The sequence below is a fragment of the Trachemys scripta genome, chromosome 2 (assembly GCF_013100865.1).
Source record: "Trachemys scripta elegans isolate TJP31775 chromosome 2, CAS_Tse_1.0, whole genome shotgun sequence".
Lineage (NCBI taxonomy): Eukaryota > Metazoa > Chordata > Testudines > Emydidae > Trachemys > Trachemys scripta.
This window is the reverse complement of record NC_048299.1, coordinates 192,479,713-192,506,988: the sequence shown is the minus strand read 5'-3', so window position 1 is coordinate 192,506,988 and position 27,276 is coordinate 192,479,713. Positions and strand designations below refer to the sequence as shown.

General features: G+C 41.0%; 1 pseudogene; it reads left to right on the top strand.

Moving 5' to 3' along the window:
* The first annotated feature begins 19,272 nt into the window (after positions 1-19,272).
* Positions 19,273-19,732, top strand: LOC117871630 (annotated as a pseudogene).
* The last annotated feature ends 7,544 nt before the right edge of the window (positions 19,733-27,276 follow it).

Sequence of the window (27,276 nt, the reverse complement as noted above, 5' to 3'; positions counted from 1 at the left end):
AGTTAAGATTCCGTCAATTCTTCTATTTTGATCTCTGCTACATGACACCAATTAACCACCGCAGCATAAAACAGCTGACAATCAAACATTTTCGGCCTTGGAGTAAAATAGTAGGCAGTATGGTCTTACAATGTGAGTGACTGTCTACTTTTAGGGATGAGAGTAAACTGGATCTGGGATAGGGTGAATTGCACACATTGGACCAAATCCAGAAGTACCTGGGCAAAAATTTCATTGATTCAGTGAGAGTTTTGCCTGAGTAAGGACTAAGCGAAAATTGAAGTCTGTATTTTGCTTGGCCCTTATGGCTGCCATGATGGCTAGGCATTATTATATTACCTAAACCCATGAGAGCACAGGATTGATCTCTTCCTCCTTCATCAGGTATGCATAGTGTTTCAAAGGAGGGGAAGAGGAAGCAGGGCTAGGGCTCTACTCCACTTAACACCAGCCCATAGAGTGAGCTGCATACATGATGGAGAAAGCTGCAGCTGCTATTCACTGCTTCTGTCTGAACAGTTGTTCAAGAATATCCTCAATGGGCAGAGTGCTGCCACTTACCTTCTGACGTGGTAGAGCTCCACACTGCCCCTTACTATGCATTGTGCCAACAAAGCATAATCAATCTTGGAAAAAGAACTTCAATAACATGTGACTTTTAATGTTGAACTGGTCATTAAAAATATGCAACATGGATGTTATCTACAATATTCATTATCTATACTTGAAATCTGAAACTATAATTTATCATGTTTGTAATTGTCATATAGAAACAGACAAACAATATATATAGAATTGTAATGAAAGATATACCACTAACATAATAATAAAAGAACAAAGGAAAACATTTAAGGTGTCTCTATTACATATTGAATTTTATGATGTCAAGCCAATGATAACATTGCTGGGTTTGCAAACAAAGGCTTAACACTTGACTTTTGTATCTGAAAATATTTCTCATTAGATTAGAGTGTTTGTCAAAACCAAGTGCCTTGCCTATTCAATCGACCTGATTGAAACTAAAATCTACATCCTTTTGAAATTTGTTATGACCTCTGCCCTCCCGTCCCTCCCAAAATTACATGCAAAAACATGGCTGAAAAGTTTTCCAAAGAAGTCACAAAAAATGTCAGGCCTTTCAAAAAAGTCATTTTTAAACCAAACAAAATAAATTCATTTTCAAAACAAGAACATTTTTCAATTAAAACAAAAAAACTTTTTATTTGAATGCCAAGGTAGATGATTCAAATAATAAGTGAGAGTGGTTAACACTTAATGGCTATTCAGCACCTTGTGGAATTAAGCTTGTTGACTTTAAACTAGTTTACAATGCATAAATCACCAGATTAAAATAAAATCTTACCACACCGAAGGCCCTTGGGACTGATTCATCACTGCATTAACTCCAGTTTTATGTTGGAGTCAGTTCATTGTAATCAGTGGTTAATCACACCCTCCATTTAAGAGAGAAACCAAAGATTGAACTCTCTCTCCCCTGAAGTAGTTCATACAAAGTGAGTCATGCTGGCAAGACAGTTTGGGGAAGCTTGCACTGTGCCTGTGCATGTTTCATGTTCTGTGGATTAATAGAAGACGTTGGTCTCCAGGGTTGTCAATCCAGAACTTTGCTAAAACACTAATTTCCCTGAAGAATTTTTTTTAATGTATTCACAAACAATGAAGAAAATACACATCATTGCACCCAAAAATAGCTATATCCTTTGCAAGGACAAGTGAGCCAGCTGGCTTATTTTGCACAGGGACATGAAAACAAGTGAGGTGTTATTCCTGGGACTTTGCATCTAAGATTTGCACTGACAAATTTTGATGTGTTTATGCTGCGGTGGCTATCCCTTGATACAAGGATGATGTCTGCCGGGAGGAAAGCCATTGATGAGACTTAAGATGGCTGAGGAGTCCAATTTGTGGTTTACAGATTTTTCCACATATGTGACAGGTGGTTGCTTGGAAAGAGCACAACTGCTATTTGGGATGCTGTACCATTTTTTTCCTCCTCTGCCATTTCTCACCCTCTTGAGCAAGGTGATTCTCTTCAAAAATGGGTTGAGGCTTCAGGTATGATGCAATGCCATTGCAGTCTATTGCCAGCCAGTTCTTCCCAGTTCATGGGGTCAATGTTTCCCTTCTTCAGATAGACTTTCAGGGTGTTCTTGTAGCATTTCCACAGTCCACCAATAGCCCTCTTATCATTACTAAGTTGAAAAAAAGAGGACTTGCTTCAGAATATGTGTATCAGCCATCCAAGCACAATGGCCAGCCCAGCATAGTTGATGTTTCATAATCCTCACCTTAACAATGGTGATGTTAGCTGCAGAGAGAATGCAGGCATTGGTGTGACGGTCTTCCCATCTGATTCAGAGAATCTTCCTAAGCACTTTTGGTACCACTCCAGATGGTTAAGATGGCTTCTATATGTCACCCATATCTTGCACCCATAAAGAAGAGTGGGGATAACTACTGCATTGTAGACCAGGATCTTAGTTTCCATCCGCAGATCTCCATCAATGAAGACACAATGAAACAACTTTCTGAAGGATATGCTGGCACAATGGATCCTGTGTTCAATCTCCACATCAAGATTGGCTATCTGGGAGAGGTGGCTACCAAAGTAAGGGAAATGCTCAACATTTTCCAGGGGTTCACCACCAATGACAATATGTGGGAGAATGGGGAGAACTTGTGCTGCGGCAGGCTGGTGGAGCATCTTAGTCTTCCCAATACTGAGGGAATGTCCCAGGCTATGATAGGTGCCTGAGAAGAGATGCAGGGTGGATTGCAAGTCAGCCTCACTGTGCGCAAGGATAAACAGTCATCAACATTCTGAAGGTCGGTAATAAAAAGAGTCCTGGTGATTTTAGTTTTAGAATGAAGACATCGCAGATTGAATAGCTGGCTGTCCACGCGATGCTCAATCCCAATTTGAAAAGAAAGGCGGTCACAAATGAGAATCAAGATTACAGCAAGATAGATGGAAAAAAGGATTGAGGCAATAGCACAGTGCACCACTATGAATGGTGAATGGGTCTGTCTCCAACCTATTACAGAGGACAGTGGCAGTCATCCCATTATGAAGTATCTTGAGAACATGAGTGAACTTCAATGGACAACTGAACCTAGACAGCACTTCCCTTAATGCTTCACAATTAATAGAATCAAAGGCCTTAGTTAGGTCAATAAATGTCATAAACAATAGCTGGTGTTGTTCTCTACACTACTCTTGGATCTGTCATGCAACAAAATTCATATCAATGGTGCCCCAAGATGGTCTGAAACCACACTGAGATTCTGGAAGGATATCTTCAGCCAGGGGGAGGAGATGGTTCAAAAGGATGCGAGCAGGATCTTCCCAGCAATGGGAGAAGGGGACAATACCTCAATAATTCCTGTACATTGACTTCTCCTCTTACTTAAAAATGGTCACAATATTGGCATTCTTTAGGTAGGGTGGAATTTCCTCACTAACTCAAATTCTAACAAGAAGTTGATGAAGTTTTTGCACGAGTGCCATTCGATCAGCTTTGAATAGCTCCATGGGGTGACATCTGGGTCTGGCACCTTGTTTCCAGTCTGAGTGATGGCTCTCCAAACTTTCTCAGAAGATGGGGAGTCAGCAAGAAGTTCTATTACTGGATGCTGAGGAATGGACTCCATGGTAGCAGCTGAGACTTCAAATTTGCTGTTCAAGAAAATCTCAAAACTACAATGTTGCTGGAGGACCACATTGCCCTTAAGAAGGGCGAAATTGTTCTGGGATTGCAGAGGGATCGTGCCATTTGTTTATGCTGCATGTGTACCTTTGAGGATGAGATTTTTCTGAAGATGAGAGTTTAAATCCTGACTTACACTTGAGTCATGTCTTACGCATATTGGTCTGTTCTAGGACCTGTTAAGAGCTGTGAACATCCATGTTTGGATTTGAAATCATTCTCAAAGTTTACAATTGTTTGAATATGAACTTTTGGTTCAGGTTAATTTCTTCAAAAGTGAAGATGAAGTGTTTGTAACCACTATTCTTACTGAAAGACACTGGATGTTAGCAAGGCTTTTACATTGAGTTGCTGAGTAATGGTACATCTTGAGCAATTTATGTGGTATATTTCCCTTCTTTTGCAATGCAGTGGCCAGTCTCAGAGCTGAATTCCACTGGATAAATGGTACAATTTGAACTTCTACTAAGAATGGAGGTACCCGTGCTTGTTCCATTCGAGATTATAGTTGCTGCTGAACTGCTATAGGGATAAATAGACCAAATGGCCCATATTACATTCCTTTTAAAAAACTATAAGGTGTAAGGTCCAGGCTACATTGTCATTGTGCATGTGTCTTGTTTTGCTTTGTAATTTTGTTACTGTTTAAACAAAACAAGAACTGCAATGGAAGAAAAAGACAGGTCTAGAATAAATGAGACTTTAGTAATAGTAATCTTATGAGACATGATAAACGTTATTTTGATACAAGCCTTACAAAAACAAAATTATTAATTGTGTACATACCTTGAAGTAGTTCATGTTCTTATTTTGCAAAATACATAAAAGCAGCACACAGATTTTTTAGTATATTTTATATTTGCAAAATTGTGATTCTGCTAATGTCATATAAAGGTTTTATCTTTCCCAAATCAGAATAATAGAGGACCAAATCCTCTCAACATTCATTATTCAGAAAGGTGGTCTCATTGATTTATCAATAATGCCAAAGCACTGACTGGGGTGAGTAAGAGTGGCAGAATCTGGCTCTAAGTATGAATTCACTTCCCTCCCCACAACTAATTCTTACGTAAAGAAAAAAAAAATTAGTGCTATAGCTTTCAATGCAAGTTTACACCTACCCATTCACACCCACCCACCCACACATATATACACACACACACACACTCTCTCTCTTCAACTAAAAAATATCCTTCACATTAATTTCAATAAAGACAAATCTCACAATCTATGTAAATTATTGTCAGCTAGCATGAAGTTTCCTTTTTTGGCATATGAATTACACAGAGCAATGTCCCACTAGATCATCACTGCCCTGGCACAGCCAGCCAAACTTCAGCATTGTAAAAGATTTGGGTAGTGGAGAGGACAATGGGGGATGAAGGCAGCAGGATTATTATGAAGGCAGCAAATTATTGTGTTTTGGGAGTAACTGAAAGACTCAGTTTATTCAGTTGCATAACTGCCATGTCATATAAATGATTAATCTGTATAAACGAATGTAATAGGTGACCAGAGCCCAGGATGGTTATTTTATGCTTTTGGGATTTTTTTTAGTGTAGTATGAATTGAAACAAATAAAAGTATCTATGGCAAAGGAACATATTTTCCTTCCTTCTGATTTGCATATGGTTGCTCAAAAATCAAATACAATATAACCAGTTTGAGTACTCTGATGTGTCTAAAGCAGGGGTCGGCAAGGTTTGGTACGCGGCTCGCCAGGGTAAGCACCCTAGCGGGCCGGGCCAGTTTATTTACCTGGTGATGCAGCAGGTTCGGCCTATCGCGGCCCCCACCCAACGCGGTTCGCCGTCCCGGGCCAATGGGGGTGGCGGGAAGCGGCACAGGCAAGGGACGTGCTGGCCGCGGCTTCCTGCCACCCCCATTGGCCCGGGACGGTGACCCGCGGCCAGTGGGGGCCACGATTGGCTGAACCTGCCACGTCACCAGGTAAATAAACTGGCCCGGCCCGCTAGGGTGCTTACCCTGGTGAGCCGCGTGCCAAACCTTGCCGACCCCTGGTCTAAAGCATGGGATAGGCACATTCTATTAATCAAAATAAAGTAAATGAGTTACGTTTCATCCACATATTAGGCCTATCTCCTAATCATGGACACTACTTTTCCCATGGAGACCTTCCTGCTGTTACCTTCAGAAACCATCTTCTCTGGGTATTCTGTAGCATGGAGGAGGATGAAGAGGAGGTGATACCTCCCCAAAACATGTTGATCTTGATGCAGATTATCCTAAGGGGTAATGTGTGCCCTGATGCCCTGGCCCTCTCCCTACCTTCATCCCTGCAGAGGAGCCCGCCAGAGGGTCTGAGAAATAGGATTTGGATACTGCTTATGTGGCAAACACCCATTTCATGCACTTATGGAGAGACTTGCATTGGGAGGCCTTCTTCCTCAGGTTATAATGTGGCACAGTGGACCTGACCAACCAAGGACCTCCACATGGGCACATTCAATGACAGTATGGCTCTGCAGAGCTTCATGTGTGCACCTATGTGGTGGTCCTTGCAGAATTGGGGCCTGTATGTTTACTTTACATTTACATTGTTTATTAACTTACACAGCATATTTTCAAATATTGGGGGGAGGGGTGGGAAGCAATTCTTTTTATCAAATTGTGCTTTCCCAATTTGAGACTTTCACTTGACCTTGAAGAAAACATAGCTTCTCCTACTATTGTTCTCTGTATACCAGGGATAACATTGAGTTCCCAGGAATAGATGGCAATGTCAGAAATTACAGCCTCATAAAACATTAAATACACCATAAAAATAATATATGAAAGTAGGGAACTATAAGGGTGCCTTACATATTGCGATGCCAGGTTTAGCAGCACTACAATAAAATATGCAATACCTTTTTATTTGATAGTGGGTGAGAAAGTAAACAAGTGTAACTTAAATATATCTATGTTATAAACAATTAAGATTTTCCCTGGGGGCAGGCGAAGATTGGGACATGGAATTTTATGCTTTTTGGTTTTTAATAGGTCTATGAACATAAGAACTACCATACTGGGTCAGACCAAAGGTCCATCTAGCCCAGTATCCTGTCTTCCGACAGTGGCCAATGCTAGGTGCCCAAGAGGGAATGAACAGAACAGGTAATCATCAAGTGATCCCTCCCCTGTTGCCCATTCCCAGCTTCTGGCAAACAGGCTAGGGACACTATCCCTGCACATCCTGGCTAATAGCCATTGATGAACCTATCCTCCTTCCTTTTTGAACCCTGCTATAGTCTTGGCCTTCATAACATCCTCTGGCAGGGAGTTTGAAATAAGATTGCTAAAGGTCCCAGATCTCTACTTAGAGAAGTTTTAAAAAATAGATTGTAGCAGTTTTATGATGGGGTAAAATTTCAGAAGTCTGCACATTGTGGGTCCTCAGAGACATATAATAGCTCCAGGAGTTGTGTTCAGCTCTCTGAGGGCAGAGTTTAAATGCATGAATGAAGTCCATTCATGCAGGAGACAAAGGGTGGATCCTCAGCCAGTTGCTGTCAATGGAAGTTTTGCTATTGACTTCAATAGAGCCTGTTCAAACTGGAACAGGTTCAGAGAAGGGCTACTAGGATGATCCAAGGAATGGAAAACCTGTCTTATGAAAGGAGACTCAAAGAGCTTGGCTTGTTTAGCCTAACCAAAAGAAGGCTGAGGGGAGATATGTTTGCTTTCTATAAATATATCAGAGGAATAAATGCCAGGAAGGGAGAGGAATTATTTAAGCTCAGTACCAATGTGGACCCAAGAACAAATGGATATAAACTGGCCATCAGAAAGTTTAGACTTGAAATTAGACAAAGGTTTCTAACCATCAGAGGAGTGAAGTTCTGCAACAGCCTTTCAAGGGGAGTAGTGGAGCAAAAGACAGACCTGGCTTCAAGACTAAGCTTTATAAGTTTATGGAGGGGATGGTATAATGGGATAGCCTAATTTTGGCAATTAATTAGTCTTTGACTACTAGCGGTAAATATGCCCAATGGCTTGTGATGGGATGTTAGATGGGGTGGGATCTGAGTTACTACAAAAAATTCTTTCCTGGGTGTCTGGCTGGTGAGTCTTGACCACATGCTCAGGGTTTAGCTGATCGCCATATTTGGGGTCGGGAAGGAATTTTCCTCCAGGGAAGATTGGCAGAAGCCCTGGGGGGGTTCCTCTGCAGCGTGGGGCACGGGTCACTTCCTGGAAGATTCTCTGCACCTTGAAGTCTTTAAACCATGATTTAAGGACTTCAATGGCTCAGACACAGGTTTGATACAGGAGTGGGTGGGTGAGATTCTGTGGCCTGCATTGTGCAGGAGGTCAGACTAGATGATCATAATGGTCCCTTCTGACCTTAAAGTCTATGATTTCACCCAGAATTTTCCTGTGGGGCAGTTACATGACTGTGGAATTCACTCCTGCAGGACCACAAAGCCATCATCAGCATCCCACTTTCAATTCCAACTGTAACCTTGCCTTCACGCATAAAAGAAGTATAACCCTCCAATCAGTGCACGTTGTGTGTCTCATACTGTGCTCTATCCACAGAAGATACAAATCTGTTACAGCTCCCAGTCCCAGGATTTAGTCCCTTAGCTCAAACCTTGGAAGATCAGACTTTTAGATCTTGGAGTGCAAGTGGTGATGAAGATGACTGTCAGTACAAAAGCACTGAGCATATCATACACAAACATTCTGTATGCAATTTTCTCTCTAGGGAGAGGAACTACACATAACACACTAGTCTCATCATGCTCTTAAATGCATCACTGAAAGGTGTTCAGGTTGCTCATTTATCAGTATAGTATTAGAACCTGAATAGAATACATATAGGGAAATGAGCATGTGTGCAGACACATATTCCCAGCACAGAAGGGGCGATCATGCACAGTGGCAATTTAACAACAGAGGGAAGCAGGAGGATTTTCAGTCATCATGACCCTTTTCCTGAGTCTTTTCAGGCTTAATTCTGTGTTGGAAACTCCAGAGGTGTCCTGTTCCCTCAAGATAATCAGTGCATCTATCTGCTGAACAACACTCTGGTTATGGCCCATATAAAGCTAGTGTTGGATTCTTACTGCTGGGGTCTGTCTGGGTTGTCATTATAGTGATTTCTAGTTATCTGCTAATTACATTCCACAGTTCCAAACTGTAGCATTGGAATCTTACTCATTTCTCATCTCTCTAGCAGGTAGCAAGAGCTTTGAGACCTGCATTCTGATGCTAACTGCCCTCTTCCTTTTTCTCAGCCTGACAAATGAAATTAGAGTGTAAAATATTATACCCATGATAAGATGGAATTGTGCCTGAGGGCTGAGTGACAGCTATCATAATATGATCCTTTAGGTATCTTCTTTTCAAGCTTAATTTGCATATGTTTCATATTGGTGAGGAGACTGGGGGCTTGAAGAAGGGAGAGGTTGCTTGTTAGTGGGCAGTATTTATCTATATTGTTGGGTTTATATTTACTCTATGGCACAGTTTGTTTTAATGATCTAATTAATTGTTTTTTAAAAAATGTTTAGAGCTAGGACTTCAGTTCATTTTTATACTGCTTATTTTTTTCTTGTTTAAACAAGGAATTTAACCATGAAATTGTGTGTGAATCACTTTTGTGTGTGAATCACTGGAATCCTCCAAGTTATTAGGTTTTTAGAGTAATTCGGATGTTGGGTTGACTCTTAGGAAAGATTTACTAATGTTATTTTTAGAAAATAAATAAAATCTTTTCTATATTTCAGTAAATTGGTCTCCTGAACATCTTCAGTATTTGTATACACATGTTTCCAAGAGAATGTCTTTGTCAGCTGTGGCCTTTTGAACTCTCCCTTAGAACTCAATTCAAAATGCAGCAAATAACAAAGTAATGTTTCCAATCATTTTAGGTGACAACCTTCCACCACACAGGGAAGCTTTATTTCAAACAGACCCACTATTTCACTGAAAAGAGTATGTATGATGAATTATTCAACATGCCTAGTCACCAAACTTTTATACCATCCTCTGTTCCTCAATAGACAGCTCAGACTCAATTTTTATTTTGTTTAAAGCTAAATGAAATCATTATCCAAATTCTCCCCAACAAGCCATTAAACTTCTTTAAGTAAAATAAGCAAACTAACTCAAACCAGAAAACAAATTCAGAACAAAGACTCCCTAAGCATTGCTAACCACTCCTCTATGGCTAGCAGACACTCCTGAATACCTAGGTCTAAATGTGTGAGAAAATACCATCTCCTCAGAAATTAGAAAAGTAAAAGTAGGAAAAAGCATAAAAAAGACTTGAAATACTTACCAACAAAACCAGGAGGAGATACAGCAAGCAGAAACCAGTTGCAAAATGGCCACTATGGTGTGATAGCAGCTTGAGTCTGCTAAATTTAAAGGGCCAGCCTTCAAATAATATGCTTAGAAAAGTTTTTACAAGAGAAATCTGCTACATTAGAAAAAGTCAGTAGGGACTACGTAATACAAATGCAGCATTTTGTATAGCTCTGCTATACCATATGTTATTTTATATGGCATATTGTAATAATCAGGTACCATAGGGAAAGTTTGAATGTCATTGTTTTCTGGGGTGGGAGGTGGAAGCAGCTTACTATTGAATGGATCTTGTCTACTTACTTGAATAACTGTTGGAATTGCAGAATTGGTCCCTTAATGGGGGCCTGAAAAGAAAAGAAAAAAATATGACCTTTACTGCTCCTTATGGTAAATAAACATGACTTGATTAAAAAAAAAATCCCTTCTTTAACGTTAAGAAATGTCTGGTCTGGACATTTCACTTTCCAGTGGAGGACTGTTCAAAAAATAGTGACATCGCAAGAAACAGAAATCTGAACTGTAGTATTTGAATGAAAAGTGCAATATATGTTCAAAAATCATTACTGTTAAACTTTTAAAGAACAGATTGTCTGAAACAGAGGTTGAACTCCCCCACTCTAAATTACCAAAGTGCTAATCCCTAGGAGTGATCTCATAATGATATTATCAATACAACCTGTCATGCAGAGTTAACATATACGGACAGAAATGCCCCCATGCTAACAGCACTCAGAGCTAGCATCACATTTCTATCCCACACATATGTGTAGTGTATCTCTTCCCAGTGATACTAGCACTGAGCACTGGTATCACAAAAAGGATCATGATGTGATTCAAGTATCTCTTTATTTTGTTATAAAACAGGGTTTATTTCTTTTCTCTTGTGGGCATCTACATGAATTTAATACTGCCAGGATTATTATGAGAGACTATCCTTGTCAGCTGTGGCCCTTTGAACTTTCCTTTAGAACTCAATTCAAACAAAAAGAGTAGCAAAAAATGTTTCCAATCATTCTAGGTGACAACATTCTGCAGTACAGGGAAGCTTGATCTAAAATAGGACTTACTATTTCACTGAAAAGAGAGCATATGTTATGAATTATTCAAAGTTTCCAGTCAACAACCTTTTATACCATCTTCTATCCCAGGATAGATGGCCCAGGCTCAAGAACTATATTTGTCAACAATAAACTAAATCTGCTGCCCAAATCCCACACTGACGAAGTGTTAAACTGCTTGTATATTGTTATGGCTGTCATTTAAAGCAACTAAAGGAAGGAAATTCAAAGTTAAAGCTTTTCCAGCATTCTTAACTCACCCTGTTGTGTCGAAGAATTTCAGGAACTCAGAACAATGGCTATATTACAAAAAGTACTGTAGACTCAAGAAGCCACACCTAGGTCCATAAAGAGTAGAATTAGTGCTATAGCAATAATTCTGGGTTTCACTGTTTTTGTTTAAATTACAGTCTTTCAGCTGTAACCTTATTTCAGTGGAGGAGACTTGAGTAACACAACTCTCATATACTGGGAATGCAAACAAAATGGGCCCAAATTTCTGTTGCTGAAAGTCAGTTGGCCTCATTAGAATTATACCAGCAGAAAATTCAGCCCATAGGTAATGCTCTTATGTGTTGTTTCTTTTGTATATTTGTGTATTTTGTGTTGTTTCGTTTGTGTATTTTTGTTTTTAAAAAAGTAGTATTTAAAAATAAAGGGAAAGAATACAAATAATCACAAAAAATCTCACAGCTCTTCTCCTACACTGAAAAAGTAAAAATAAACCAAAGATGTAACCTCTTTTATACCATTGTCTAATAGGATGTGGATGGAACTCTGATTTTTTCCCCCCATTCATTTCAATTAACAAATTTTCCCGGGATTTTGCATACTGTTCTCCTACACCTTGATCTACAGTTGCAATTGAAGGTACTGACTCAACAGTTAGGGGGAGAGTTTCCCAGACACAAAAAGCAGTTAAGTACACAATTCCCACCGAAAGTCAATGCAAACAGGGAGCCTGAATCCTCTTTGTGTCTCCAAAAATATCCCCCTAGAGCTCTTACTTTATTAAGGCAAAATTCTCCCTCCACAGCTGATCTAGACTTCCAAAATTCTGTGTTGCCCCCAGGCACTCAAGTCATTGACGTCAGTGGGGTTTTTGGTGCCTATGATGAAATCAGACAATCCAAACACACAACTGATAGTTCAGAATAAGACCAACCAGCAAGTAAGATTTGCAGGTTGATGGTAGTGTGGGGAGAGGGGTTGTTTAACTTGCTATGTCTCAAATTAGAAAGGAAAATAGGGGAGAAAAGGGGAAATCCTTAGGGTTGGTCTCATGATGATACTATTTTCTTTTACTTCTTAGGAATTTCTGGGAACAGGATATTTAAGGATCCTTGTAACACTGACAAACAATGACATCTATGAATATAATAACTATGTCAAATATTGTAGTCTAAACTCTGCCCTAATATAGTCAAGTAGAATCAGTGAATTCCTCCTTAATGGGGTCCCAGAGCCCAGGCTACAGCCCGCGCCCAAACATCTACTCCACCAGGGCCGGCTCTAGGTTTTTTGCCGCCCCAAGCAAAAAAAATGTTAGCTGCCCCCCCGTCCCAGCCCTGGGCTCCTCGCCGCACCCACCTGCTGTCCCAACCCTGGGCTATCCCCCACCATCCGCACCCCCTGCCCTGGGCTCTCCCCCTCCACCTGCACCCCCCTGCCGCCCCAGCCCTGGGCTCTCACCCCTCCACCCACACCCCCCTGCCGCCCCAGCCCTGGGCTCTCCCCCCCGCCCTGCACCCTTCTTCTGCCGCAGCCCTGGGTCACTGGTAACTTGCTCCCAGGGTGGATCATTCAGCAGGAATTTTGGATATGCACAGAACACAGACAGGATTGGTTCCCATATGGTTACAGAACTGCTGTAAAGTGGAACAATTTTCTGCTTCTGTGATTGGAGGATATCTGGATGCATATTATAAGACTGTCCTACATAAATGAGGAAAAGTTGAGGTGCCTTTATTATTCTTTTGTTCCACTCTTTCTTTCTATGGGCAATTTGCCAATGCAATGTCACTGTCTTCCTTTTAAACAAAACAAACAAACAAAAGGCAATGGCTGTTGAAAATAGCAATTCCAGTCCTAATAACCACTGGGAAGCATTTCTTGCTCAATTTTATCCTACTTTTTCTACAGCAAGTTACAGTGGATCAGTATATTTGATTTGGGAGAAATGAAGTAACAGCTGCCCAAACTGAGCTTGAGCACTCCTGAATTTTGAGGTGTTCAAATCTGAAGGCAGGTGATGGAGGGTCGGGGGGTGCTGTGGCTCCGCAGGGGAGCACGGCAGCATGTATGCAGCAGCGTGTCTGGCACTGCGCGAAGCCAGACATGCTGGTCTGCGTGGCATGGTAAGGGAGCTGAGGGGTTGGAGAAGGGGCAGGGGGTTCAGAGGGGCAGTCAAGGGACAGGGAGAAGGGGGGGTTAGATGGGTCAGAGGTTCGGGGGGGCAGTCAGGGGACAGTTGGATAATCATGGGAGTCCCAGGGGTTTGTCAGGGGACAGGTAGGGGGTAGGGCCCTAGGGGGGAAGTTGGGGACAAGGAGAAGGGATGCTTAGATAGCAGGTGGGGTCCTGGGAGGGGGCAATCAGGGGACAAGGACCAGTGGGGCTTAGATAGGAGGTGAGGTCCTGTGGGGCAGTTGGAACAGGGGTCCCGGGAAGGGGTGATCAGGGGACAGGGAGCGGGGGGGTTGGATGGGTTGGTGTTTCTGTGGGGGGCAGTCAGAGGGAGTGGATGGTGGCAGGGTTGGGCTACCCTCCCTTCCCACGGTGTGTCCTATTTTTTGAATGTTAAAATATGGTATCCCTACCCTTCCCAGTGCAGCTCTCCATTCACAGCAGGCTGCAGCATGAGGTCTCAGCTTCCTTACTCCCTCCCCCTCTTTCCTGTTGGCAGTGGCCAAGGGAATGCTGGGAAATGTAGTTCTTTCCCTCCTCCAGGGCTGGCTCTATAGGCAGGGAGCTAACCAAGGAACTACAGCTCCCAGGGCCCCCTGTTGGTTCTCAGCTCCCATGCTGGATCCCTGCCGCCCCTGCAAATGGGCTGCCCCAAGCACGTGCTTGCTTTGTTGGTGCCTAGAGCCGCCCCTGTACTCCACAATTTTATGGCCTCATAGCTGACACAGGCCAGCCACAAGTGTTTCATTGCAGTGCAGATATACCCCCTAGGAGCCATATGCATATGTGTAGACTCCATTGAACACAATGGGACTAACTTACACCAGTTCACCATGATTCACTGTTCAAAGAAACAACAACATCCCCAAAACATTGTCCCTTTCAGTTATGTTCTTATCTAATTCACAAACTCTTTGAAAAAGAACAGATTTTTTTTTAAATAATCCTTTTAAAGCTCACACCCTCCTAACCCAAGTTTTTCTTCTTCTTAATTCAAACAGTGTAACACATAAGATGTAAGATAGGATCTCAGTTTTCCTTCTAGTATAACAATCATATCACAGTGTGGGATGTAGCCCCAGACAGCCGTTACATTTCTAGTTTTCTTTTGAAATGTCATTCGGTATGATGTTTTCAGCTCAGGATCAGGCTCCCTAGTTTCATGTTTTAATATAACTTTTTTTTTTCTTCTGAGGAATGAGGGTCATTTCTATTAAAAAATAAGTGATCATAGATAGATGTACTATTGGCTCTATGAGATGCTACACCAATCAGTTCTTAGCATTTATATTTTATCTCAGGCACTTTAAAATTGTTATTGGAGTAAAAAATAGCTATTGAGATGAAATCCAGCTACATTAGCCTCTCTCTTCTGGTATAACTTCTGTCATAATCTCTGTGATATGAAATAGAATATTAGGGCTGGAATGATTCCTGATTTATTTATTATTTTTTCTAGGAAAGATTCTTGTATTTCTTTATCATTTCCAAGAGGTGCTCATTAAACTGTCATCTGCTAGTGCTAATGGTTATAATTCCACTGCTTCTTCTTAAAGGTGGCTCCATTCTTTAGTCTAATTTACCTTTAAAGAATTTTGATATGACTTTTTAAAACTACATATGTAGAAGGAGGGAAATCGACATCAATTATACAAAGGCACGCACGGAGGCATCTTTATAGATATCTGCCAGTGCCACCCACACTTTAAACAATTACAATAACACTCATACTTACAATTTTATATTCATCTCAAGAATAAGTTAATGTTCAAGTAACATATAATTATAAAAGTATCAACATAACATATAAAAATATGTTAAAAGAATGTTACTAAGGTTGCAAGTTGAGGACTTGAAGGTTACGAAACGACAGAGTTGCCTGTGCAATTTGTTATTTCTTCTAATACATAATACTAGTACTTGGTAAAAGCACTGTCACTAAGACCGTAAACAACTCCAGAAAGGAACCCCCCCATCCCCATGGGTAATATATATATACTGGCTCAAACTGGGTTTTCCAGAGACTAGGAGACCAAATATGAACAGATGAGTTTAAACAGACTGATTAGCCTCATTGAGATTTAGCAAATGTACAGGACCTTCTTCTCAAAGAAAGGCCCCAACACTTGCTGAAGGGTTGGTGGGGATATTGGTCTATTAAGTTATATCTACATTTAAAAAAAAAAAAAACAAAAAAAACAGCCATAGCAGCCAGTCTCAGAGATTGGGTCTGTAGACTCAGGCTCATGCTATGGCACTAAAAATAGCAGTGTAGATGTTCCTGCACGGGCTGATGCTTGGGCCGTGAGAATCAACTCTGTTGCTGGGTTTCAGAGTCCAAGCAGAAATGTCTATACTGCTATTTTTAGCACCACAGAGTGAGCCCTGCAAGTCCGAGTCTGTAGTTCTAGGCTCTGAGACTCACTGCTGCATTTTTTATGGGCTTTTTTCAGTGTAGACGTACCTGCAGACTCCCCATGTGGAAGATGAGTGATTTCAGGTAGGTTGATTAGTATATGTGTAGGAACTTTTGTTATTTTTATGTATTTTTTCTGCCATTTTTTAATCCTAAGAACAGATGTACTCCCCTGAGAAAGAGCTGTGTGCTAACTTGTAACACTGGCACATTCTGTTCATAGATACCACGGGGTATGACAAGGGGCTGTGGAGCCTTAAAACCCTCAGTCAGAAGGGAGAGAGATGTAGGTCTCCACCCAAGAGAGGTGGTGACTAGGGGCCGGTCTTCACTACCCACCCGGATCGGCGGGTAGAAATCGATCTCTCCGGGATCGATATATCGCGTCTCGTCGGGACGCGATAATCGATCACCAAATCGACGCGCGTACTCCACCAGCCCAGGTAGGAGTAAGCGCCGTCGACGGGGGAGCCACGGCGGTCAATTTGCTGCCATCCTCACAGCGGGGCAAGTGGGATCAGATACGTCGAATTCAGCTACGCTATTCTCGTAGCTGAATTTGCGTATCTGAAATCGATCCCCCCCTGTAGTGTAGACGTAGCCTAGGAGTCTGAAACCTAATGTGGGTGCCATTGAGGGACCACATATGTGTGTGGGGGGGGTACAGAATTTAAGTACAGTTACTCTGAAACTGGGACATTCATGATGCATCTTTTCTTCTTGGAAAACATTTTATTGGCATAAAGAAGAGAACAATAGGTGGTGGGACTTTTGTGTTATGACCCATGGCAGTATCTATTCTCAAGCCCCACAGTGCTGTATATAGTACATTACATAGACCTCAAGAAATATAACTCAGTAATGACCTAGATAGTGCAATGGTGTTGGATTTCTAATTTTTAGTCATTATTTTTATGACAGGATTCAAATCTATTGCAAATTACAAGAGTATAAACCTACATCTCTTTTTTTAGTCATTTGTATACTTTGTCAATCCAATAGGATCCAAAACACCAAATTTGATGCAATTGCCACCACCTCCTTCAAGGGAGGGTGTGACGGGGCAGCCCCGCCCTGCACTAGCCCCAGTGACGTCAGACCAGTAGCTCTGACAGAGGAAGTTCCGCCCTGTTCGAACTGGGCATGCTCCAGATGCTCACTGAGTATAAAAGGAGGGAACACAGCTCAGTCGGGGCTGGCGGCCGCAGGGGAAGGACCTAACTGGGAAGCTCCTGCAGAGGACCAGCCGACACTCTTGAAGCCGCCAGGAACAGAGACTTCTACAGGCCGGCACGAACCCCTACTGCGGGAGGAACCAGAGGAGACGACGGATCCTGAGAACCACGGAAAACCCTGGGATGCCGTGGGTGGACGAATTGTTGGAGCGGCTCGGGGAAGCGAGGTACTTATCAACCTTAGACCTACCCAAGGGATACTGGCAGATCCCCCTCACCCCAAACTCCCGGGAGAAGACTGCCTTCCCAACCCCGTTCGGCCTCTTCCAATTTATAATGATGCCATTCGGGCTACACAGAGCCGCGGCTACGTTCCAATGGTTAATGAACAAGGTCTTACAGCCTTATGACCAGTATGCGGCAGCATATATAGACGACATCGTAGTCTATAGCGACAACTGGGAGGACCATCTATGCCATCTGGATAGGGTGTGGCAGGCACTTCGATCAGCCGGCCTTACAGCCAATCCGGCGAAGTGTCACCTCAGGAAAGAGAAGGTAACCTACCTTGGATATGCGGTAGGGGGTGGGAAACTGATGCCTGTAATCAGCAAAATGCAAGCCCTCAGAGACGTACCCATCCCCAAGACGAAGAAGCAAGTGCGCCAGTTTTTGGGCCTAGCTGGATATTATCATCGCTTCGTGCCAGACTTTGCAGCCATAGCCGTCCCACTGTCGGACCTTACAAAGTACTCACAACCTCGGCAAGTGCAGTGGTCAGAAGAGTGTGATAAAGCTTTCGAAGCTCTGAAGGAACGACTCACTCGTGAACCGGTCCTGCGACACCCAGACTTTTCAAAAGAATTTATACTCCAGACAGTATACTCTTCATTAGTATGTACTCTTATACTCTGAGAACCACAGAGAACCCTGGGATCCGTGGGAGACCCCAACTCCCCAGCCGGTAGGGAGGTGACGGACTGGTACCTTGACCCCGGTAAGCTTCAGCGTGTTTCGGTAGGACCCCCCTGCTGAGCCAGTAGTAAGGTCCTACGGCCCTGCAACCCGGGGCGCTTATACGGACTCTGGCCATTAGGCCCTGCTGCCCCGCAACCCGGGGCGCTTATACGGACTTTGGCCATTAGGCCGTGCTGCCCCGCAACCAGGGGCGCTTGTATGGACTCCGGCCACTAGGCCGTGCTGCCCTGTAAGGAGGGAAGAGATGTGTTGCTAGTTCTGCCATACATCAGAGAGGAGGTGGATTTACAGAACAGCAGGGAACCTCAGAAGTCAATCTACACAACCTGGCTGTAGCCTGAAATGATACTATAACTTTACTTTGATGTATACTAACAGTTGTGACACTGAATAGAATTGATTTTTTTAATTGCATTTCCATGAGATATAGTACACTAATATAGCCTCACTATTATTTCTTTACTTCATTCCTATTTTATCGTACATGCTTTATCATTACAAGCTTTAATTAATTTGCATAAAATTGGTTTTATATGACCTGCAAGAGGTTTTCTCACTAACTTAGTTGCACTTATATGTCCAATTATCTAGGTCTCAGGAAAGTATAATGAATGCTACATACTAATGAAGAGAGAAAAAAAGGACACTTCCATTTTAAAATAACATGATTAATCAGAAATGTTTAAATTAAGCCAAATTTATATTTTGGCAAAATAAGATATACGGACAGTCATCATATCAAGGCAATACTTGCTATAACTAACAGTGAAATGAATTGTACTCACTCATAGACCTCACAATAAGATGACAATGAGGCATAACAATAAATATTCCCATACACCTGGCAAGAATAATCATTTCTTCCAGATAAGTGTCTGGCTGTATTGGGGAAAGGTTACATCCCCTACTTCCCATCTGCTGCCCTTTTATACAATTACCAGCAGTCACTTTGTAAAATGTTAAAAGCACACAAAGAGTGAGGGTATATTGCCCCAACAATTAATTTTGAGGAATGTTTTAATGATCGTGCACATAGGTAGCACCTGGCATCCAAACAGATTCCCAAGGCACTTTACAAACTTTTGCTAACTGTTTGGATGCACAAGGATCAAAATATCCTCAATCTGAAATAGTTACCAACAGGTTCTTTAGGCAGTAAAGAACTAGGTGATTGGCTGTATAGGACAACATACATGCTGCCTGGACCTTACCCCAAAACCCCAGAGGAAAAGGCAGCTTCTGCTAAGAAATACAACATGAGGGTGGAGACTATGGGGACTATGAGCCACATCCGGATGACATAGGGTATGGTGATTATCCCAAATTTCCTGACCAATCTCATCATGAAAGAGACCCCTGGTATCAGTGGGACTACCCCATCTGAGACAAAACTGGAGAGAGCCAATGCACTGGCACTTTGATATGTTTCTCCGGACCCGTGTTGACACATCCCCCACTGTGGTACACTGGCACACTATATGCAATCACTTCTTCCTCTTTATTGGCTTTGTGCTGTTTATGTTCTGGCTTGGAGAAATGTACCAATCCTACATACCTATGGGACTGAAGCAGTATCCTTACAATAACCTGTACCTGGAGCAAGGGGGCGATCCCAGCAAAGAGCCCCCAGAAGTGAAGAACTATGAAATCTGAAAGATGCATGGAAATGTAGCTCTTTTCCAGAGTGTTCACTGCAGGATGGCACTAACCACATGTTCTCTTAGACATTTACTCTTAATGAAATATATTGTGAAAACTCTTGTGGTGGATTTCTTTTCTTTGAAGAGGCAATAAAGTGGGCACTACTCATGTATCTGCAACTTTGGGTACCTAAGTATCTTTGAATATCTATCTCTATATGCCAAAGTCAGTTGCACTTAGGCACCTAATGTTGCTTTTTAAAAATAGTACTCAGTTACTTTTGGAAAATGTAACCTAGATTTTATTTCAAATTTAAATAAAGTGACAAAATCAAAATAGAGTCTTTAAATGATTTCCAAATGCTGATTTGGGAAAATTAAAACAAATTGTGTTCAAAAACTTTTCACCTTGACCTGCATTCATTTGGAGGGCTTGTTGGATTTTGCTCAGAATGCTTTATTAAAAAATGAAACATAATAAAACAAAACTAACACACACAAACACACCACAGTGACCTTCAGCAGACATTCAGCAGAATCTGACGAAATTCTGATTGAAGAAAGATTGATTCTCTAAAGTTTGAGTGGTCAGACATGCACTGAATTTGTTGAGGTTCATTGCAACATCCTAGAAAGTATTTTCAGCCTTTCTATCCTAATGAGCTTATTAGTAAAAGGCTGAAAGGATCACAGATTGTCTATCAAGAAAGATTGTCAGTCACACACTGTTAGCAACTCTGCTGTGATTTATACACCAGGAGCATAAAGAAAATGGTGCTACAAATGGAGTCTTATTGTGCCCCACAGTCAGTGCGGTAACACAAAATAAAACATGCAGCACAAAGGCCCTCATGTTTGGGGGGAGAAAAATAAGTTCTGGATGAGGAAATCATAGAAAATTAGATGGAATGGTACCTTTCTCCTGTGGTTTCCTCCAGTGATAATTATATCTCATAAGAGAAATTGAGTTACCTGCAGTAGTAATAGCCATGGTCAAAAATGTGCTATTAAATGCCATTGAAAAGAAAAAATCTCAAACTTAGCTCAACTGCTGTTAGCAAAAAGCATTTTCTAAGTTCTCTTCATTCAATATATCGAGGCATGACAGATTCACACTGTAGTTTTAGATCCAACAGAGAATTTTTTTCGATTCTCACTTTAGTTTGTGTGGAGCAGCAGGAACTATAGATAATTATATTTATGAAAAATACAATTCAGGAAAAAAAGTTGCGGGCATTTGCTTATGATCAAAAGATTTTCAAATTCTTAAAAAAGAGGAAAGTTTGTAATATAATTCTTCTCTATAAGGCTTGGGAGAACTGCAAATAAATTTATGATGTTATGTTAAATGGAAAATGAGTATATCTGATAGATGAAGCAAGATTTGGAAAGAGGCTTATTTTCTATGGCTCCAGTTCCGCAAAGCACTTAAGTATGTCCTTAATTTTAAGCATATGCTTTAGTCCTAGTGAAGTCAATAGTACTATGGCACATGCTAACATGCTTTGCTGAATTGACAGTGTCATAACTATAAAGGGAAGGGTAACAGCTGTCCTGTGTACAGTACTATAAAATCCCTCCTGGCCAGAGACTCCAAAATCCTTTTCCCTGTAAAGGGTTAAGAAGCTCAGGTAACCTGACTGGCATCTGACCCAAAGGACCAATAAGGGGACAAGATACTTTCAAATCTTGGGGGGGGGGGAGGAAAAGGCTTTTGTTTGTGCTCTTTGTTTTGGGTGTGCGTTCACTCTCGGGACTGAGAGGGACCAGACATCAATCCAGGTTCTCCACATCTTTCTAAACAAGTCTATCCTATTTCAAACTTGTAAATAAATAGCCAGGCAAGGAGTGTTAGTTTTCCTTTGTTTTCTCAACTTGTAAATGTACCTTTTACTAAAGTGTTTATCTTTGTTTGCTGTACTTTGAACCTAAGACTAGAGGGGAGTCCTCTGAGCTCTTTAAGTTTGATTACCCTTTAAGGTTAATTTCAATACTAATTTTACAGAGATAATTTTTACCTTTTTCTTTAATTAAAAGCCTTCTTTTTAAGAACTTGATTGATTTTTCCTTGTTTTAGATATAAGGGGGTTGGATCTGTATTCACCAGGAGTTGGTGGGAGGAAAGAGGGGGAATGGTTAATTTCTCCTTGTTTTAGATCCCAGGGGGGTTAGAACTGTATTCACCAGAAGTTGGTGGGAGGAAGGAGGGAAATGGTTAATTTCTCCTTGTTTTAAGATCCAAAGAGTTTGGATCTGTATTCACCAGGGAATTAGTGAAAGGTTTCTCAAGGCTTCCCAGGGAGGGAATCCAATTGGGATGGTGGCAGCGGACCAGAGCTAAGCTGGTAGTTAAGCTTAGAAGTTTTCATGCAAGCCCCTACATTTGTACCCTAAAGTTCAAAGTGGGGATACAGCCTTAACAGACAGTAATCAGGGCATGGTAGTTGCAAAAATAATTCACTTGACATTTTCAAAGCAAAGAAATGTGTGACTGTGTTTCGCCTTATCTGGCAATTACTCCTTCCATGGGATATACTTTAGGAGTTTGGGGGAGAGAGATAGATAGGCAAATATTGCTGTTCTTCAGAGCTGAAGGTAAGACAGACAGGAGGGAAACAGACAGACAAATAAGAGAACAAGCAGCAAGTAAAGGGAAAAATTCCCACAGGAACATGGATTATTAACAATTTCAGTTTATAACATTTCCAGAAAGTTGTTTTCTGGCACTGATGAATCAGACTTTTTTTCTAGTGTTTACTTAGGGTAAATGGAATAACGAGCATGTGCATAGTTTTATTTATTTATTTTACGTTCCCATTGAAAACCTCCAAAGTAGGACCAAATTGCACCCCAAAACATGTACATGCCCCAAAACCCCTCTCAAAAACACATAGCAAGTTCAAATACAGTATCTCCTCCTTTAAGCTTATTAAAATGTTACTAGACTAAAAAAGTTCATATACAAACCTCCTAATTATGAGTCAGATTGTGCCTGACTGCTGGACTGGTATGCAAGAAGAAGGAGTTTGTTAGAAACTTCCCTCCATTGTGCCACCTGGACTGGAGGTTAGGCACACTTGAGTGCAGTGACTTCACCCAGGAGGAGATGGGGTGAAAAGGGGGCTTCACTCTCCCTGCCCTACACAGGCTACTAAAGTTGGTGAGACATGCCAGAGTGTTCCGGAGTGGTACAGCTCAGCACCACCTATTACTGTCAAGCAAAACAATGCCCTAAGTGAGATATAGTAGAAAATATTTTATGCTCTTCATTTATGCAGTTTTATCTTCAAGGAAACATTTTTATTTAAAATATAAATTTCAGCCACTTCAAAATCTGTCCAATACCTCTCATTCCCAAAGTATTAAAGATATGTAAAAGATCACCACAGGACAGACAATGAACTTTGTGGATATATGTAGCAGGGAAAGAAGACATCCCTCCATCCTGCATCTAGGATTAAAATGGGTAGTGCAACAAACATTAAATGAAAATGGCATCTCAGCCATCCTTGGTTGAAACGCTGCAAAAGACTTTGGGCGAGATACATTTTTTTAGACAGGAAGTTAACCTGTTAGTTAGGTTTAGTCTCTAGAAAGCATGTTATGATTTTCTTTTATATGTAACCTTTTGTTTCCAGTAGCCTAACTCACTATCACTTGTATCTTGAGTCACTGATAATAAATGTATTCTTGTTTCACTATAAATATATGAGTCCTCTGATGTTAAGGAAAATGCTGGTTCTAGATGAATCTTGCAAGCTGGTGCATACACTATTCTTCTGGGGACAGCAGACTTGGTATTTGTGTGAGTAGCCAGTGATAAGGGCTGGATATCACAGAGGAATGCATCAAAGGGACTCGGGGATTGGAGCCCACCTATTGTTAACATTCAAGGCACAGTAAGGGCTGGCATAACTTAGCAGAAAATGCTTGAGTGACTGAAAGGCTGGCAGTGATAGGAACTTGATACGCAGCTAAGTACAAACATGACTCCCCTCACACTAGAGTTAGGGGGTAACTAGGTGACTTAGTGTCCTGGGTATGCCAAAAACTGTCACACAATTAAAGCCTCTTATAATTGTATACAGTCCAATCATGAAGAGAAATACAATGTGATCCAGACAATTCCAAATGGGGGCAGGCATTCTTTCTACTTCATTCACTATTTAGTAAAATCATGAAATCTGGATAGAAGGATACAGTTCTTTGTGATCAACTCTGGGTCTTCCCCAAGACACAGTCTTTGAAATTTAACAAGGGAAGATTTTATTAAAAATGGCTGGAAGCCCACTGGCCATTTTATAATCTTTTTCACCTCCTGTCTCCTACTGGTAGAAGCAGAGCTAGGTTAAAAATTCAAACAATCAAAAAAAGAAAATGTTTCCAAAGAATCCCCTATAAAAATTTTCCAAAGGACCTTGAAATTGTGCAGGGTTGGTCTTGCAGGATCATTGGGTATTCATTTTCAGCATCTGTTGCATACCAATAGCTACTACTTGGCATATGATTGAATAACAAAGTGGATTCATCATATCCCTAGCTGAAATGGGAAACATGTATGAAGAAGTTCCAAGGGAGGAAAATACCTCAAGTTGGTATTGCATGTATATTTAAAACATTTCAATAAAATGAACAGACAGTGCTTCAGGCCATACATTGACATCTTCAAGAGCTCCTTTTTTAAATATCAAATATGTGTTTTATGTTGTGTTATCATGCTGTCAAGACAAATGGTCATTACTCACTATTTGTGTCTCTGTCTCCCATAGTGAGTTTTTTGTTTTGTTTTGTTGATTAGTAAAAAGAATTTAGCATTGTCAGGGCTTCAGTATTCAGCTTCACCTTTAACAATATGTAAGGGAATATAGGTTACATGAATGCAGTATCTTTGACATTAATAAGTCCATTTTGCAGTGTAGTTTTAAGTACCACAGTGTTGTAAATTGTCACACCGAAAGGACAAATAACATTGTGGCTTATGCAGATGAAGGATTCAGTTTTATTTAACATTACTTCATGGCCTACCATTGCCCCCAAATTCCACACTCCAAATGAAGGTCCTCACACCTCAGCATCTCTACCAAGGCTGTAAATTAATTATTGTTGTTTCTATTGTGGTGTCACACAAGGAACTCAGTCAGTGATCGAGGCCCCATTGCATTAGGCACTCTACAAACAAATAGTAAGACGGTTCGTGACCTAGAGAGCACACAATTTAAGATTTAGACAAAACAAACAGGGTGATTAAACAGAGAAAATGGAGGAAGGATTGGGCAGAAAAACAAGGCCACCATGGATATGTGTGTGTGCATAAATTAGTCATAACAGTGGTTTCAGAAATCAGAAGTGATTACCAGCTTTGCCAGATTGTAGTGATTTATAGGCATCATGATAAAAATCAGTTTAAAGGAGGGATTTAAACAGGGAGAAGGTGATTAATAATTAACAAATCCCTAAAAATAATACCAATACTAAGTCTTTTTTAAGCAGTTTTATCTGAAGGTCTCAAAGTGCTTTACAATGCAACACAAATATTATCCTCATTTCATGGATGGGGAAAATAAGGCACAAAGAGGCAAAGCAGCTTACCTGGCCCCTCAGTAGAACAGGCCTTCTGGTGCTCAGACATGTGTCCCATTGACTGGACCACACTGCCTCTCTACTAAGGCTGTACATTAATGATTAACAGATCCCACAAAAGAGGGTAAATTCTACCCTGTACCTCATTGGAGACACTGAGCAATACCTCAGAACCAGGAGAAGTTCAGACCCAGGTTACATTCTCTACCTGGACTAGTGATGAGAACTTGAGATCCAACGTCCCTTGAAATGAAAAAGCTTCCCTTGAGATGAGCTACAAGGCCAAATCCATGTTCCTTTTGGGATCTGCTAATAATTAAATTACAGCCTTGGTAGAGATGCTGAGGGGCAAATTACTTGTAATAGAGTGAACAAAGGTTGAATTGATCAAGGGACTCGTAAATTGGGCCATCAACTTGGACTTTTTGGTTTGGGCATCTTGCTGCAACAGGTTTTTCCAATGGCTACACTTGCAAATGAGAATTAGATACAAATTGTACTATTGACACTTCTCAGCACATTTTATCTTCAGTAGTTAGTTCATACATTTGTTTCCCACAGTTTTATTTACATTTGAGTCATTTTTTGATGTTGGTCCTTCTATCCCTGCCATTTCTACATTTAAATTCTTAGCACATTTATGGACTCGTTTCAAAGATGCTGAGTTTCAGCAGCTCCCATTGACTTCAGTGGGATTTGTGGGTATTCAGCACTTAAAGCATTCTTGGGTCAAAATCTACTAACAAAGGAACACTGCTGGCCTTCATTTCCCATTTTGAAGTTTACAGTGAAGACTTTTTGTTTTCTTTCCCCAGAATAATGGAAGTTTGACTTTTTTAGTTTGATTATGTCGATGTTGTTAAAGCACCAGGAGACATGTGAATAGTATTATATAAATCAAAGTATAATAACGTCTGAAGGAAAAATCACAAAGGATAAGAAAAAGTCTCATGCTGGTAAAAAAAAAATACACTTAGATATTGGAAAGACCCCCCACAGTTAATGAATGGGTTATGGTATTAGCAGAAGCTGCATCATGTAAGCTGCATCATGACTTACATTTAGCGGACATGATAATAGAAAAATTCAAGGATCTGTACATCCAATTCCTTGATTATATTCATTTGTGCCCTGGCAGGACATGAGTAAAGAGATTTTACACACAGGAAAAGAATACATATGACAATGCAAAATATTGCATTCCCCAGTTAAGTATTTTATTTTCTTAATTTTTTCTTTCACATTCTTCACCTTACTTACCTTGTCTCTTCATATAATGCAATAGGCATTGATTTTTCAAAGTTTTTAAGCACAAGTACTCCCATTGGTTTCAATTGGATGAATCGTATGCTTAAAGTTAAGCACATGCTTTGTTGAAAGAGGGCCATAGTCAATATACTGCAATAAAACTGATATGTATCCAAACTTATGTTATCAAAAATCACACAAATTGTGCTGCACAAATGTGAGGCCTGATTCTGACCCCAGGTCTGTTTAAATTGGGAGTAACCCCAATAAAGTATAAACCTGTTGTAAATGGAATTAGAATCAAGATAGTTAGAAAGAGATATTAAAATTCTGTCTAGTACTTTATGTACATGGGACAATTCAAACATTCAAGGGCACATCCTGATTGCCTGAAAATCCCTGATAAACATGTCTGATAGCAGTGGTGTTGAAAACCTCAATTAAAATAAGAGAATTGAGTTGCATTGGCAGTGCTATGTTATTGCATTGTGCCAGAGTTTCTACTGTAGCCTTTGATTCCCTACTACATGTAAGCGGGGGAATGGTCCCGCTATTGTGGGGAACTTTCCTGGCTTCTGCACTACCCCGGTGAAGTGGGCTAGCGAAAGGATCCGAGTCCTCGCTCCCACTTCCTTTACCCAGAGGCCTCCCTGCCCTTGAGGACTCCCCTTCCACTCTCCTGTCTGGCAGAGTCCTCGTAACCCTGACAAGGCTGGGCCCAGGATTCCT